General features: G+C 35.2%; 1 pseudogene; it reads left to right on the top strand.

Moving 5' to 3' along the window:
- Window positions 1-7500: 7500 nt before the first annotated feature.
- On the top strand, window positions 7501-13388 carry LOC108377115 (myb-like protein AA; annotated as a pseudogene).
- Window positions 13389-15433: the final 2045 nt, after the last annotated feature.

Here is a 15433-nt window from a genome sequence, read left to right on the forward strand (position 1 = left end):
AATAGCCCAGAAATCATGCCTGTACTTAACAAAATGGGTAATAGAGAGCTAAAATTCGAGCGTATTCGATCGTAAGTGTTCTCCGAGTAAAAATGGATAAAGTGTCAAAGTGCATATCAGCTGTATTGTTTTTACATGTTGCCTGCATTTACTTGGTGCGTTTAAGGAAAAGTGAATGGCCTGTTGATGTATTTTCAATCTATGTACTAAAAATCAAATTTGTGAAACCAAAATTCAATTTCCAAGTGTTTGCATTTAATACCATGTTCTGACCGACAACCAAAACATTTTTCCTTCATTTTCTTTTCATTTACAACCTTTAACTTTCATTCTTATTTTGCTTTGGCCAGGCAATTAACAATAAATCCGAAATGGCGTATTAAAGATGATAAAATATGACTTCCACTTCGATAAANAGAACATGGTATAAGTGACAAAAACAAGAACAACGTGCATCAGCTGTTTCTCGACTTGTGGGCACGAAATGTGTGTGCGTTTCCGTACTTCTGAACTTTGTTCCATTTTTGAAAGAAAATGTTTCTCTTATTCTCTAATTACCAAATCCGGTCCGGATTGTTAGGGAAAGAACCTAGTGTTGATATTATCAGTGAACTGTAATTTTCGATTTTCTTTCCTCAACGTTTAAGACATTGTGATTTAAATAATATCAACAAAATTTCTGTGAAAAACCGAAACCGGAACGAAACCGAAACCAAAACCGAAACCGAAACACTTGGCAAAACCGAAACCCAAACCGGAACGTTATTTTGAATCGGTTTCATTCCTTGGTCTGTTCCTCGTCTCTATCTGTCATTTCTTGCTGTTTCTTCTTTTCTTTTTTTTAATGTTTTCCAAAAAATCTCTCTTATACCTCCTTCGATTGACATCCATACTTGCTTTATTTAACTTATGAAATCTCGGTATTTGACTTTCAAAATATTTTCAAAACATATTAATAAAATTTTCTTCAAAAAAATATTCAACATATTACTTAAGTCATAAGCTATCTGAATGCCAAGTGGTTATCGAGCTATAAAAATGTATGGGGCACCGAAATTGCGCATATGGAAACTGTGCATTTAGACATTACTTCGGTTTCAACCGAAACTGTGCATGTATGCATTACTTCGTTTTTTTTCATATGCATTATTTCGTATGCACAGTTTCCATATGCACAATTTCAGGGTGCCAAATGTATGGGATTATCGCAATTTGTCAAGTTAATGAAGTTTATCAAGTTATCGACATTTACTCAGTTATCATTATTTAAAGAGTTAACGAAATTTATCGAGTTATCGTAATGCATCGAGTGCTTTTAATTCATAGGGTTATCGACACTTACTGATTTACTGAAATTTATTGATTTATCGAATGGAAGTTTTAGGAATCTTCGAGTTATTGAAATTTCTAGATTATTTAAGTTTATCGAGTTATTAATGCTTATCGAATTTTATCGTGCTACCAGAGTTTAATGAGTTATCGAAATTGGTCGATAGCTTTCGAAAAATAAGCTTTCAAAATTGGCCGAGTTATCGAAGTTTGTAGAGGGTCCAAAGTTTATCGAGTTATCGATTTAGATCGAGGTACATACATTTTTAAGTTATCGAAATTTATCGAGCCCTCGTAATGCGGTTTATCGAAATTTATCGAAAATTATTTACATTAGTCGATTTATCGAATTTTGTGAGTTATCGGTATTTAGTCTTCTTAAAATTCATAGAATTATCGATATGTATGAAATTATTGAAATTTTGCCGACAAACTGGAATGCATCGGGTCAATTCCAAACCTTCAACGATATGAAAAAATTAGCAATCTTTTAGTTTCAAAGCAGGAGATTTTTGTTCTTTAAATTACGTTTACATACAAATATGATCTCAATCAAAGCTCGTTTCTTAATCACCCCGTTTACACATGCAAATCACAGATTTTTAGCAGCCAAATTTGTTGTGCTTGTTATACTCACAATACAAGGAAAAGTTAAGTTTCTTGTCTGTGCTACCATGGTCACTTTTTTCTGCTATTTAAGCAACTGAAATATATTTAAACTTAGTATTTTATTAAAAATACCTTTACAAACCTCTTTTCCTTGCTAACGTCTCCATTTTCATTTACTTTTACATTTGACATTTCTCCCAAAAATAATCGATAAAACTAGGTTTGACAATGAAGAGTTATCAGTTTAGGGACGATTTTTTGCATGGCGAATCTCTTTTTCTAATTACAGATTAGGGAGTTAAGTTCGAAAATGAGACTAATTTACTTATATGTAAACCTAGTATTATAAGTTAAAAAATGTGATGAATTAGAAACCCTTTCCAAAGCGCTTAAAAACTAGAAAAACGGTCGAATTTCGCCAGTAACTCTCCTAGGCACTCCTAGTCCATATTAATATATTTCGTTTAACTTATTAATTAAAGTGATTTAAAAATTTTCAACAGGTGGCAACTTTTTAAAGATTATTTACAAAATAAATCGTTTGACTTCCAGATTGTTTTAATACTGTATTTAACTTATTAATTAATTGAATTAACTTTACAAAAAAGGGAAATTCTGTTAAAAAAAAAAATTATATATATAAGTTAAAACCCATCCAAATGCACTAAATTTCGTTGAAATACGTCCAGCATTTTTAGCATGGCAAAGCAACAAAGCATACCCACACACACTCACTTACTCACAAGCTTTCACATACATAGTGTTAGCAGGATTATATGCATTCCTAATGCAGAAAGTATTTCACATTCACTTTCAGTATTCATTCAAAAGGCTACAAAGCGCGCTTGCACTTTATCAAAATTATGTTGCATGCATTTAGCAAATAATGCCACTCATTGCATGTGACAGATAAAAGAATTGATTCAGTGAGTGGGATGCTACAAATAAATTTCCCATAAAATTTTCCCCAATCTACAAACTAAACTGCAAGCTTGACAAATTTAAGGGAATTCCATGCGGAATTAGTAAATCAGAGCAGCACAGCACCCTACAGCAATTAACACTTACCAATGGGAAATATTTACTCACATTGCATCTGAATGATTGAATTAATAAATAAGCTTAAATGATTAACTATTTATTAAGGAACTGTTAAGATCCGATAAGTAAATGAGATCACCTTAATAAATCAAAATGCTGCGAACCGTACTATTACTTGCCAAGAAAAAACAAGAAGGCGTACAATGGAAACTATTTACAATACACTTTTGTTGGGGATTCCAACTAAACGAGTAGTAGAATAAAACATGAACAATAAATAATAATAAGAACAACAGTACGTATGTATGTATGATTGGCAAGCTGTGTATGTGAAATTACTCAATGAAATTAATGACGTATTTACTAGCTTATGATGTGATGGCGGCACTATCGGATTTTACACTAACTATTTAAATACATACAATCGTATCGCAAATGATTGGCAGCAGATAAATTTATTTGTTTACCTTACGTTGTATGTGTGTATGTATGTATGTATGTAATTGCGCGCAAATACCATCAACATTGCTGCATTATCTAAAGATAGTCGCGCTGACAGTCAACGCTTGTTCAGCTGAGTGATGCGCGCTTGCACTCACACACACACAACATTCCCGTCGAACGGTATTAGTCAGTGTGACAGGCAGGCGTGTAAAGGCTTGTCACTCGCGTCACACGCGCTTGCTAGATATGCCGTTGGCGGTCTATCAGCTGTGCAAATGCCGGCTGGCAGAAGAGTTGAGTGGGCGCTAAATAAAGTTGTTTGTGTTGTTGGATAGTAGGAAGAATGTAAGTAAACACTAGGGTTTTTTGTTGTTGACCATACCGCATCATATCTCATTTATTTGTTTCGCTGAGCCCTCCTTAACTTAATTCTACGTTTTGAAATATTAGTTCGCCTCAGTGTTTCCTCCTAATGGCAAGTGCATTTATAATGAAATAATTGTAGTGGCTTGTTTTTATTTTTGTTTACAATTAATTATGATAATTTATTTATTTTTATTTTTTTTTAATTTTGCTTTTATTTTATTTTCAACGCGCGCTGCACAGCGGCGTGTTTACGCACTCGAGTGCGCTTGCTAACTGCAAGTGAATTGAGTTGTTGTTGGCAACAATTTGCAATTTCAAGTGGAAAATATGATTTAATAATTTATTGTGTGTGCGCGCGCTCATGCATTCATCTAACTATGTAGCATGGAAAATACTTGAATAATTGCCATTTAATAGTTACTAGTAAACACTTCAAAGCGCTATTCCATATTTGGAAAGTGTCAAGTTTGTTGCTTAAGTCTTTTGTTATTTGTTGAAAGTGATGAATTTGCTGCTGCTGCATATTTGTTGTATGTGTAACAAACGGAAAATAAATATTTACATTGCAGTGACGTATTCGATAAATATTCGAGTAATCTTTGGCATTTAATGGCTAAATGCACTCGTTTACTAGGCAAAAGTTTCAATTTTGCCGGAAAGAAAAGGACTTTAGAATATGACGATAGATTATTTTCTAAGAATATTGTGTGAGCATTTGAAAAGAAAACATTTTTTAACACAATTTGCAGCAAGAAGACTTTTACACACACAACACTCAAACAAGTTTCTACTAGCACTAAGATACTCTTAAAAAAATGTAATAGGGTACCAAAGCTCGGCTTGCAACTTCTATAATTACAAGTTGCACACGATTAGGCTACCAATTTGCACCAAATTTCGGGCAAATGCCCAATATTTTGACTCAGCGTTAAGCGCCAGCGAAAATGAGGTGCTCTCAACTCCTAAATTAAAAGATTAATTTAGAGATTTTGTGTACAAAATAAATAAGGATAGAATATCTGCAAGAGCGATAGCGTAGTACCTAACCTAATTAACAGAGAATACGCTAAATTAGAATTAAAATTGAATTTTTGTCGGTTGTGTTAATCACGCGCCACAGTACATATATGTAGGTCCAACACATGGATAGGCATCATGAATAACCCAATATCTTATCTGGTGTGGATGACTAAACTAACAGGCGAACCTAATATTCGCAGCTTGCGTTTTGGTATGCACGCCGTCGAATTAGTTGTTCTGCGTCACCCGAAAATGGCTTGCGTACGTTTGCATTTGATTTCATTGAGCGAAAAGTCAAATCAGAACAAAAATTGGAAACTGAGTTAGCTTCATACGCACGCCGTTCAATTTCGGTTGATCTCATACAAGTTGTATGTGTATGAGAAATTTTTGACAGTAAATTGGTGGCGTGCGTGAATATTAGGTTGACCTATAAGAATCTGTTGTCTATATGGCTTCTAGATTCAGCAAGTATTTTCTAGGCTGAGGTTTACGGTATTAACCTGCAGATATAACATTACGTTGATCTGGTATCGCATGTCATAAATTGCTTAGACTTATTACAGCTTTCACAAGATACGGGGCCTTGGGCTGTTATGCGGCTAGAATGTCACTTAACCACAACCTTTCTTCCCTTAAGTAGCGCTGCTCTCTGTGGGGCCAGAATGACGTTTCTGGACAAGGATTCTTTTGAGGTTTTAATCCGTTGTATTTGCTTGAGATCCCTGAAGGGCACTGCGTGAATATTACCAATTTGAATTTTATCTATTCCTACCTTTTTATACAAAAAGCACTGATTGTTCTTTGCGGTGTTGTAAGCACTGAAAAAATTTTTATCTCGTGACAACTAATTTCATCCATACTTTCTGTCCCAAGTCTCAAGTAGATATACACAGGTTTTTTTTCTGAAAAATAGAAGGGTCCTTTATAGATTTTGCGAAAAAGGTAGTTTGTTTTCCACAGATTTTATTTAGTTTTAATAAATAGTTTTCAAATTTTAACCTTTATTTGGGTTCACCAGCAGTAAACATTTTGAGAAAAAGCGCAAGCGGCACGCAAGTCTTCGTCGGTTAATTTATTTAAATTTATTTCATATCTTTTGTTTTGTTTCTTTTTACTTTTTTATACAAAGTCTAAGAAAAAATACACCTCAAAAAGACTTGCATGCCATATGTACTTATCACCCATAGTTTACCCGCTGTCAAATGCAAATAAGTATTCAAATTTTAAAACTAATTAATAAAATTAAAGTAAAATCTGTGGAAAAGTAACAATAAAAAATCTTTAAAGGACCAGTATATTTTTAAAATAAACTGTGTAACAGTTATTCGTCGCCAGGCAGCATTTCTGTACTAAATTTTGAATTCCTGGCATATTCTATGCATAGCACACAACTAGCATATAATCAACCATGTAATCAAACCCGATACCAGTCGACATCCCTTTACAGGGTGATAATTTGACCCACGGAACCCAGCCAGCCCCTCTCGAAAATGTAAACAATAAATTCCCTCGCCAAAGCAGTCTTCGTTTAGCAAGCGTTGCCGTTGACAATCATTTTCATTAAATAAAAATTAATTTATCGTCACTACAAAGAGCGCATATAAGAGCACATATAAAGCGAAAGAGAATTTTCCCAAAGAGTACGAAAACACAAACTGAAACGCAGACAAAATTCGATGCTCGCAACGGCACAAGATAGCAAACTGAAATTGAAATTAAAATCGAACTGTTGAAAAATCACTTTTGCTTTCGGTATGGCGTCTTTATATGTTGTTGTTGTTGTTCTTGTACTACTTTGCATACTTTGTTAAATTGTTATTACGTGCTATTGACTTTGGCAATGTTTATTTGCAGATGATTGCTTTTTATTATCATTGCCGCATTCAAAACGCTTGCTTTGTGACTAAATAGAGAGCGTTTTGTATTTAAGTATGTATATTAGGGTGGTCTTTAAAAAAATCAAATGAATGATTTTTTGCAGTCTCACCCCCCAAAATCGGTAATAATACGGTCACAGATATCACATATAAATTTTGGTCCCGATTAGAGACGCTTAAGGCATGTCGAACCGAAGGCAAAGTTCGGATTCTTCCATAAAGACTCAAAAAATTAAAATAAATTTTTTTTTTATCTAATACCCAAAATCGATACTACTCTAGTCCAAGATATCACATATAAATTTTGGTCCCGATTGCAGTCGGCTAAGACGTTTTCATGGGGTAATCTAAACTTTGACCCCTGTGCGCAACGCCTCAACCGTCTCCAATCGGGACCAAAATTTATATGTGATATCTTTGACTAGAGTAGCATCGACGTAGGGATTGAGGCATAGGAAATCTGATGTAAAAATTTGCTTACTACATTTAAGGACCACCCTAATGTGCATATATAAATAAATGGAGGCTGGCATGTACTGAGCGGCGCCGATATTCGCTAATGGAAGTGTGCTTGCTGCTTTTGAATATATGTCCATACATATTTCATATGAAAATTACTGTTTTTCAGCAGCGCTCATGGCTTGCTTCTCCACTGAGCGCACCTCAGCTCAGCGGGAGTATTTCGCATTCGTTTTTTTTTTTTACTTACTTTCAATATTTTCCTTGCTCACCGTTCGTTCACTGAGGTGTTTTTATAAAGTCTATATCTCCGACTGTTTCATTACAGTTTTCTTGCAATGCTGCTGTCGTTAGTGGCTTAAAGTGTTAACGGGTTAACGCGGCCAAACAGCTTTGTCAGTCGTTTGCGATTACTCGCCGTTAACGGTCGGTCCGACGCTTGGTGCTTAATTTAGAGAAGAAGAAAACAAAAAAAAAAACACTCAACATAATCGTTTCGGCATTGATTGATTTGCGTACAGCTTCGAAAAAAAAAATATTGAAAAATAAGCAAAAATTTAAAATCACAATTTTACCAACGCTGAAGAACGCACACGTGCATGCCTGTGTGTATGTTTTTTCCGTACTTTGCATATTTTTGTTCGAGGGCGCGCAAATTTTGAGCGAACGTGTGTGTGTGTGTGTACTTAGCATTTATGCCGTCGTGGATTGATTGTTTGTTGAAATAATTAGAATTTTTGCGGCTAAGTGCGAATTGCTGAGAATACTCGACGAACGCTGCTAACGCTGACGGTTGGTTAATTTTATTGCGTATGCGAGTGGATGGTGATGAAAAACTAAGCAAAACGTATTTAAAGTGTGTGGAGAATAAATGAAAAATAAATAAATAAAATAAAGATTTAACTAGAAGTAAAAATTAAAACAAAAAAGCGTACACATACTTATGTGCTTAAAAAATAATACAAACTTTAACAAAATTCTTAATTAATAAACAAAAATAATTGCCAAAAACACTATCTGCGAATAAATTAGTAATTAATTTACCTCTTTGAAAACAGCATATTTTAAAAATATAAATGTACACCCAAATTAATAAAAATTAAAATAGGGTTGGAATGTTTTATGAATAAAAAAAATTTAATTTTTTTTATAATTATAAATTTAAGTACTTCAAAATAGTTAAAGCTGTTAAGACAAACAAAAATCTTCTGACTCAAATAATTTTTCTGTGCTTACATTTTATGAGTCCAAAAATATTTTTTAATGGTGATTTAGTTGTTAGAAACGATTATTCTATTCATATTGCCTTAGATGCTGATTCAGGTTCGCTGCTTAAGTCTTTTGAAATGCCACAGTATGCATAATTGTCAAAATTAACTTTTCGAGTGACCTAGGGCCGAATAATCCACGAAACAGCAGAAATATTTAAAAATTTTAGAAAGCCTAAAATTCACAACTTATTCATTAATCATAATTTTTACAGGACTTCGCGGATTCAAAAAAATTTGATATAGGGATCAAGAAATGGTTTTAAAGGGGAAAATTTTTTCAAAAATAAACTTGCAAAGAATATTAAAGATATTGGGAAAATATTCTAAAGAAAATATGTAGGAACTTCCTATTTTTTTATATTTACATATATATATATTTTTTTACTTCAACACACTTTTCTTAATTCAATATTTTTTTTGTCAAAAGTACGCTTTGTTTTTAATAGAACTACAAATAAAATAATAATGCAAAGTTAATGATGAACATTTTTAAAAAGGATACAAATGAGATTTTGTTTTATTATTTCTAGCCAATAACTTTCAATTGGAAACCTTTTTATCCTTTAATTCTCAATCGAATCGACAGTTGGGTAACGAATGAACTTTTTTCGCCGGAATGACACTAGGTGCATGCAAAAATTCACGCCGTCGCTACCTAGCGGGAAAGAGTTATATAGCGAATTTTTTTTTAATTTCCCATCATTAATTTTTTACGAAATTCAAACTATATTTTTTTTTAGGTCCATTGGTCACGGTGTATCTGAATCAAGATTAAATGTAAGGTTGCCGGACATTGGAAAATCTTGCAAATTTGAAGAGTATATTGTCGCTAGTTTCTTAAAACTCAATAATGAAAATCATACATACAGGCTTTTTGAGAAAAGTGTCTTATAAAATATTTATTTCAATTTCTTTTAATTTTAGAATTTTAATTTTTGCATTATATTGTATTAACATTAAGGTGGTTTAAAGAAAAAGTATAGTCGAAATTTTCCTGATTTTTTATTCTGAAATCAAAAAATATTTAGAGCTCGCTCAAAGCGCTTACAGGTTTTTTTGTTTTTTTTTTTTATGGAAAAACGATTTTTTGTCGAAATAATATAGAGTTCTTAGAAATCAATATTTTTATTGGAAAACTCTGTTTCCAACTAATTATTTATTTTTTTTTGTATTTTGTAATATTAGCTATTTTATAGGTTCCCCAAAAACACAAAAAATGCAATAAGGACCCATAAAAAATCGTTACTATAGAAAAATGGTTAAATAAATAATTGGGTATTTTTATCACACATTCACTAAGGATGTGTTCTCGCGTTTCGTCGTCCATCTCATAGAAACAAGAGACGCTCGTGCCTGAGAGACTAATTTTACAGAGGTCAAAAATGTCCAGTGAGAGTTCGAAGGTCCTGCCTGCCTAAATTTATGAGCTTTCTTGAAGCTTCTTGTGATGGATAGATGAACCGCTTAGCTTGTCTTTACCCTGGACTTTCACTGCTATGGAATTATTTGTCCCCCCACTTGTTTATGATCTCTTTTGAGTGTGCTTTGGTGAACCCACAAAAGGGTTTCGGGCCATGGAATATTGTGGTAGCTCCGTGTTTTGCTAGGCGGACTGCCTGTTCATTGCCATCGTGGCCCTCATAGCCCTGCACTCAGCCAGTAATACAGTGTTCTTGATTTCAAGAGCATTTAGGCTGCTGAGGCAGTCGTTCACTAGTTTTGACGTTGTTGTGTTGGACTTCAGCGTTAGCAAGGTAGCCTGACTCTCCGACATAATGCAGATGTTTTAGCAGCTTTAGCTCTTCCGAGGAATTCTTTGCTACATATCTGTATCGCACGAATCTCCGCTTAGAAAATGGTGGGGTAGCTGCCCATTGGCATCGATATTTTAAAATTTGGCACCCAAATATACTAGCTCTAGTTTTCCCAACTTAAAGTTTTGATCCATCAGTATACCTAACTTCATCTCTCTTATGAAAATGCGCACCATTTGGTGCAGTTTGCTTTATTTTGTAATAGCAGTTCTTTGTGTCGCTTTAGTCCACCATACCAAGGATACGTAGGTGCCTATCAGCGTCACAACCATCTTAAATGGCCAGCAGGTCAGTTTGGGGGAGAGCCGCCAAATTTTCCCCAAAAGTCGCGAGCCAGCGAAGAACGCTCTTATCGCCTTGTTGACGGTTGCATCCAAATGTGCGTTCCACGTGAGTGTGTTATCCAGCCTCAGCCCCAGGTATTTTGCTTCATTTGAGAGACATATTCTAGTGCCGCCCAGAGTAAACTACGTCATGGATAACATTTTCCTCGGAGTAAACGGAACCAGAGTAGTTTTAGTAGGATTAATGGATAATCCTTTTAACCTCTGTCCATTTACTGCGAATAGCCTAGTAAAAATAAAAAATAAAAATGGGATGCAAATTTTTGAGTTTTGGATTAAATATTTACAAAACTGTAAACTCAAAATATTTTTGTAAAATCTAATAAAAAAGCTCGAAAGTTTTATTTGCAAGTGAAGCTAATATAAGCGTGTAAAAAAAAATACACTCAAATTTCAGTAGCAGATTTGAGTAGCTGAGTTTTATTTTATTCAGTAGCTAATACTTTTTTTAATAACCTCCAATAGGTTTAAAGGCAGCAACCGACAGAGTGTTATTACTGTTTCATTTGACAATTAAATTTTTGTCAAAAAAAAAAAAAATATATTCTTATATTTCTATTTATAAAAAATTTCTGTTACAGTGTTGATACCATAGGTTATGTTGGATTTCCTTCCCTCAAGGTACTTTTACATGCTTTTTAGAGCATCCCTTTAGTCAAATAAATGATGAAAAAGCTCTGCCTAGAAACTTTTTTTTCCAATTTTGGCCACACTTTTGGATTTCGGCCGTACAGTGCGATGGGACCAACGAACGTCGTTTTTTTTTTTGCCACAAGTGCTGATGATTTTCTCAAAATATCGATTTTGCATAAATTCAAACTAAAGTAATCCACAAAATATGTGTCTATAAAAAGTTGAATGACGACTATCGATTAAAAATATACTTTAAATTATTATCATTTTTGCAACGAGGAAAATATAAATCATAAATGCTAGTCATAGAAGACATCAAAACCAGTTAATATTCAAATAATTACCAGTGATTTGAATAACTTTTTTGGGCAATAGTGGCACTTATGAAGCGCTAAAAACTGGACCCTTTTGTTTTTTTTTTTTTAACTCATTACATTCATAAATTTCAGGCTTGAGCACAAATGTCTGCATCTCAAAAAAAAATATGAACGTGCGTGTTTAAAAAAAAAAAAAAACAAAAAAAAAAATACATTTTAAGCATAGATGCGCATAAAGTAAAAAAGTTGAATAAAAAAATGTCTGAAACTTAAATTTGTAAAAGAAAAAATAAAAATAAAAGCAATGTTTAATTTATGAGAGCTTAGCATTTCATAAAAAAGTCATCTAACAAAAATTAAAAATTAAAATTTGCTAAATTTTTAGTACGTCAGCAAAAAAAAGGGTTCTCCAAAGTCGCCGAAAATTTATTAAAATTACAACAAAAGACCCGCTATTTGTTCATTTGCAACTTTCTTTTAAATTTTCAATCCAGAATCAAATTGCAATTTAAGTTAATCAAAAACAACTCGAGCAAATTTAAATAAAAAATAAACGTTCGTTTAACTGACGGCAGGCAGCACACTTTGCTAAAGGAATTCCAATTAAATTTCGCTCGCGTGAAAAAATGCCCTTCCGCGTCGCCTGCTGACAAAGCGCAACCATTCGAAAACCAGTTAAAAACCCAGTGACTAACACAACAAATGGCGCTAACGAACTTCTCGCTGCCCTTTGGTGCTTTAGCGCAACCGGTGCCAACGTGGGGTGCCACACTGCCGCCCCTCCATCCCGCTCATCAGCTGGCCGCTAATACAAACAATTTACTCTACTCGCCGGCCGATCATCAACAGCAACAGGGTGACGATGCGCCGCCGCCACCTGAGTCAGACTTCTACAAAAATAATCCATATGCGCCACCACAGCTGCATCAGCAGCAACAACAACAACAACAACAACANGCAGTCCATACGTCAATCATATCAATACAATAGCAATAGCAATAATAACAACAACAATAATAATAATAATAATAGTAATCGGCTGAAAGGCGGCAACACCTACTTACCGCCTATACCGCCACCCGGCGCGCGTAATACACAATTTAATAACCAAAAACAACAACAACAACAACAACACCATCAACAGCATTACAGTCATTTCAGCATAAATCAACATCAGCAACAACAGCAACAGCAGCATCATCAACTGCAACAACAGCAACAAATTAATGGCAACAATGTCGCCTTCAAGGCAGCCACTTCCGCATCGTCTGCTGCCGCTGCCGCTGCCGCCTCCTCCGCCTCCTCCTCCGCGGCGGCAGCTTCTTCGACTAGAACCTACGGTGAAGGTTCGTATAATCGTTTTGGGCCTGGAGGCGTAGCAACACCACAACAACAACAACAGCAACAACAACGTCATCAACAGCAACAACAACAAAAGCAATATTATAATACCTACACTCACAGCACTTCCTCATTTGCCGCTCAATCGCAGTCAAAGACTCAAACGCAGACTAGCCAACAGAGTTTTGGTAACATTGCGCCAATTACCGAAGCTCCACCAGCACCTCTACCACAACCGGCTGCGGTTTATGGTGCAGCCGCCGCGCCCTCGGTCAGAACGGATGACGGTGACTTGAGTGGCGGCGATGAGGGCGTAGCAGCGGCAGGTGGTAATAGCGGCGATGATGGCGGGGCTGACAACGAGGCATTTCCCCATCGTCCACCTGGCTTTACGCGAGTTCAGGCCGGCCAGGGCTCACGCACACAGGTGCATGCTGTACTGGACTACGATGCGGAGGAGGGCGAGGAGGAGGAGGAATACTACGATGAAGGCGATAAGGGTGAGTACTTGAATAAATGAAGACTAAGCCTTAAGAATACATTTAAAACGCTCTTTGATAATAACCCCTAAATGATTACGAGTAATGCCAGGCCATTAATTTTATATCACTCTAAAATGAGCACTTGGGGAATATCTTATTGATAAAAAACTGTCATTAAAACTTTTTCTTAATGATGTGGTTGCTAGTTCCAGAGGTGCAATGCTGCCGAAGCTGCCCTTTAGTAACCTCCACAAAGGTAGTTATTCTGAAATATCTATTTTTCGACCGATAAGGTTAACGCCAATGCACTCGTCCAGCTCCTAGATGGAGGCACACTCAGGGTACGATGGGCCTATTGCCATATCTGATACTTCTCACATTTACTCTCTTTCGAAGAGTTTAACTAATTCATCGTTCTCATGAAGCATACGGACTCCTCAAATACTCTACTCAATTCAAGAGAATGGTGGAAACCAATGCCGAAGAATCCTCTTCAATGGTCGACAGTGGCACATCTGCTACGATTCGCTTCTTCGTTAAAGTTATTTATCGGCCAGATTTTGTTTTTGTGACCTGATACCCAACTTATTTGGAGTATGTTTGCACTAAATGAGTAATGTGACCAACTATTTCATAGCCGAAAGAAGTACAAGTTAGGTTGGGTTAGGCTAAAGTGGTTGCCCCAGGCAAGGGACACACTTGGACAGTTAAGAGATTGGCATTTGTGATACCATGAAAACACTGAACGGAGAACCTTAATTTAGTCGGTAAAACAACGCGTGCCGATTACCGAATTTCTAATGCGGCTAATTTCGATTCCTCAGAGCTCAGTGTTAGTTAAGAAGTGCGGGCCAAAATGCTTCCTGATGCTGAGATGATTCCACCTCGTCTTCCTCTTGAAAGCTGATACAAAGGGATCAGTTGAAATTCCAAGTATTACCGCCCATCACTAGCCCTTGAGAGGTAATGTGGTATTCGGCACCTTTAAGGGGTAACGATGGTCACTCGTGTCCTGCGCTTCAAAAAGTATTTTTAAGTGCTCTATAAAAATATTTTCTGCAGCAGAGAAACGTCTTCTTTTCCGGAAGAATTTTCCGACAGAATAAACCTCCACCAACCCTGTATCCGTGTTTTTATCCGTCCGCGAAGAAGTTTACCGCTTTCTTCTTCTTAGAGTGCTTGCTTTGGAAGTAAGAGAAGGAGACAAAAAGTATGTGTGTTTAGGTATTTCGACTTTTCAGTAACAGATGGCGCAATATTTATAAAAGGCAAAGGTGAAGGGGAATATGTAGATGAAGAATATGATAATATAAAAGTAAAAACAAAGATAAAAATAAAGGATAAAACCGATAAAAGTAAAGATGAAGATAGAGGAAAAAAGATTAAAATAAAGGTAATTATAGAGAAAAGGATATAGGCAGAGACTCACTATATTTCGGGATTTTAGAGATTTTCGGAATTCTCGGGACTTATCGATATTTTATCGGTTTTGTTATCGATATTTATTATCGATTTTGTTATCGAAATTTTTATCGTTATTGTTATTGATTTTGCTATCGATATTTTCACAACTTATCGATATAATAAAGGATATTTTTTTAATCTATTTTGTTATCGATATTTTAGTCGATTTTGTTGTCGATTTTTTTATAGATTTATCGATATTTGTATAGATTTTGCTATCGATATTATTATCACTTTTGTTATCGATATTTTTTTCTTAGTATGTGCTTGCATTTTTGACTTGGATCTGCTCTTAACCATATCACGTATTCTACGTTTAAATTTAGCGGCTATGTCACCGATACAGCCTGTAGACCAAGACGAAGTCGCTGGACTGTTCCTTTTTCGGACATTTAACTAACGCGCCTACATTGAAGTATCATACTGACTGAACGAAGGTCAATATTCTCTAAGTAATAACTTCTTTAAACTTGGCTAAAAATTTATATACATAGCCGTATAAAAATTTTTTATTTCTATTAACAACAATTTTAAACACACCGTAAAAAATTGCAGAGTGTGCGAAGATCTGAATCACCAAACCGCACGTCCACATGGGTAGACACATATCTAAATAAAT

This window comes from Rhagoletis zephyria, unplaced genomic scaffold (assembly GCF_001687245.7).
Source record: "Rhagoletis zephyria isolate East Lansing unplaced genomic scaffold, Rhagoletis_zephyria_1.1 Rzeph_scaffold_11503, whole genome shotgun sequence".
Classification (NCBI taxonomy): Eukaryota; Metazoa; Arthropoda; class Insecta; order Diptera; family Tephritidae; genus Rhagoletis; species Rhagoletis zephyria.